The sequence below is a fragment of the Triticum dicoccoides genome, chromosome 4B (assembly GCF_002162155.2).
Source record: "Triticum dicoccoides isolate Atlit2015 ecotype Zavitan chromosome 4B, WEW_v2.0, whole genome shotgun sequence".
Classification (NCBI taxonomy): domain Eukaryota; kingdom Viridiplantae; phylum Streptophyta; class Magnoliopsida; order Poales; family Poaceae; genus Triticum; species Triticum dicoccoides.
Window position 1 is genome coordinate 320872242 of NC_041387.1, and position 3162 is coordinate 320875403.

Below are 3162 nucleotides of genomic sequence, written 5' to 3' on the forward strand. Positions count from 1 at the left end.
GGGAAGAAGAGGGTGGGAGGGCGGGAAAACAAAGGCAACTTGGAAGGGGGAACCGACGAATATCTTGAAGAGAAAACACCGGTTGAAATAATTGAGGAGAGAGAGCAAAAACTTCGCACGAGTAGGATGGATACTCGATTACGGACTCCGGTTCCGAGAAGAAGAAGGGGTGGGCGGGTGGGAAAAGAAAACAACTGAGGATTGAACTCAAAGATGAAGGGACTCGAGTTGACTTGACGAGAAATGCACCGGATGAAAAGAGCTGAGAACCAACGATCGAAAAACCAACTGCGTGATCCTAAAGAAAAATTTGAATGGGAAGAGGAGTAATTCAAAACACCTACGTCAAGATTCCTTACCAGAGCGACGAAGGGGCTGAGGAGTAAAAATAATTCCTACTCTCCGATATAACTAGACTCCGAAAACAGTTTTCTTCTAGACTCAACAACGGCCAAACTACACGATCAATCAAGGGGGCTCCTAGGGTCGGTCGAGGCTCTGATACCAACTTGTCACGCCCAATATGCGACCCTATCCAAAAGGAACTCGAAGGTCCCACCAAGGATAGACCCGCATATTGAAACGCTTTTGCAAGGTGGATATCATTACATCAACATTACATAATAGATGGGGATACATACATAAGGCACACAATGCCACTCGAATACAACATCACAATACATAAGATCAATATCCAACTACGGATGAAACGCAAACAGAAACTCAAACGACATACACCCTGCTAGCCCAGGCTGCCGACCTGGAACCTATCCCTGATCGAAGAAGAAGCAGAAGAAGCACTCCAAACAAGTAACATTGCTCTCGCGTCATGATCATCGCATAAACCTGTACCTGCAACTGTTGTTGTAGTAATCTGTGATCCACGAGGACTCAGCAATCCCATTACCATGGGTATCAAGACTAGCAAAGCTTAAAGGAAATGGAAGGGGTAAGGTGGTGAGGTTGCAGCAGCGACTAAGCATGATATGGTGGCTAAACATACGCCAATAAGAGCGAGAAGAGAGCAAAAGAAACGGTCGTGAAGCTAGCAATGATCAAGAAGTGATCCTGAACTCCTACTTACGTCAAACATAACCCAGAAACCGTGTTCACTTCCCGGACTCCGCCAAAAAGAGACCATCACGGCTACACACGCGGTTGATGCTTTTTAATTTGGATCAGGTGTCAAGTTATCTACAACCGGACATTAACAAATTCACATCTACCTATAACCGCAGGCACGGCTTTCGAAAGATTATACCCTACAGGGGTGTCCCAACTTAGCCCATGATAAGCTCTCGCGATCAACGAAGGATATACCTTCTCCCAGGAAGACCCGATCAGACTCGGAATCCCGGTTTACAAGACATTTCGACAATGGTAAAACAAGACCAGCAAAAGTCTCCCGTTGTGCCGACAAATCCCGATAGGAGCTGCACATATCTCGTTCTCAGGGCACACCGGATGAGCCAGACGTCGGGTTGGCATAGACCCTGGTTGCCCAGGGGGCGCCGGACATCGCTCGATTTGGACCAACACTTAGACAAACATTGGCCCGGGGGGATAAAATAAAGATGACCCTTGGGTTGGCCGACCCAAGGGAAAGGTAGGTGGTGGTGAGGCAAATGGTAAAACCAAGGTTGGGCCTTGCTGGAGGAGTTTTATTCAAAGCGAACTGTCAAGGGGGTCCCATAAATCACCCGACCGCGTAAGGAACGCAAATTCCGGGAACATAACACCGGTATGACGGAAACTAGGGCGGCAAGAGTGGAACAAAACACCAGGCATAAGGCCGAGCCTTCCACCCGTTACCAAATATATAGATGCATTAATAATATAAGAGATATTGTGATATCCCAACCAAAATCCTGTCCACCATGAAGCAATCTTCAACTTCACCTGCAACTAGCAACGCTATAAGAGGGGCTGAGCAAAAGCGGTAACATAGCCAAACAACGGTTTGCATAGGAAAGGTGTCAAAGGTTAGAGGTTCATGGCAATGTGGGAGGCTTGATAAACAGGTGATAGGTAGCGCAGCAAAGCGATAGAACGAAGCAACTAGCATAGCAATGATAGTAGTGAGATCCAGGGTAGCGGTCATCTTGCCTGAAATCCCGCAAGGAAGAAGAACGAGTCCATGAAGAAGATGAAGCCACGAAGACGAACCAAGCGTAGACGAACGAATCCTCACGATCGTAATGAAATGGGAACTATCTAGAAGAAGCACACAACATAGTAAACACACCACACATGAACAAGGCACGATGCACACACAAGCATGATGCATGACAAAGCTACATGAAGCTACTCATGGCAAGAGATGATGCAAACAAGAGCAACACACCAAGGCAAGTTTAAATGAGGCCGGGAACAACATATAACAATTCCGGTAAGTCCTCATATGCAAATTTCAAATTTGGTCCAGATCTGAATAAACCTTATGTTCAAGTTGTTAAACAGCAAGTTAAGATGCACCAAGATGATCTACACGAGATTCTAGTCAAGTTACATATAAGGTTCATTTAGTTCGGAGCTACGGCCTAGAAGATATGAGCAAAACAAGTTAAACATGGCATTGATGCAAAATGCACCCAAACATCAAGCAAACACACCAAAACAAGGATGCAACATGATAATATGAAGCTACATGCAATTCTAAGCAAGTTTCATATAGAGCACACTCAAAACGGAGCAACGGTTCAACACACACACATGAAACAAGTTTAAAGGACAAGCTGTCCAAAACAGCAACTAGGCATATTGCAAGCATCAAAACAACATGCTACAGCACCACAATATGAAAACAAAAGGCATGGACATGATGTACAGGTAAAGCATAACAAAACATGAACACTGAGCTATCTCCAGAAATCACTAGAACATGCTCAAACACACATGGTAAGATTGCAAGTAATAACAATTCAGACTTTGCAGAAAATAACATCAAGTTGCAATGTTTAGAGCTATCAAACAACATGTTACAGGAACTTATAATAGCAAAACAAGAAATGGCATGGTTCTAATCAAAGCATAGATCAAAAGTCCCTGAGTGACCATAAGCCAAAAAGGATCAGAAAATATGATGGCACCCATGTAAACATAGCAAGTTATAATACAGATTCAAACATGGCAGAAACAGAATTATGAAGGCATGTAGATGAG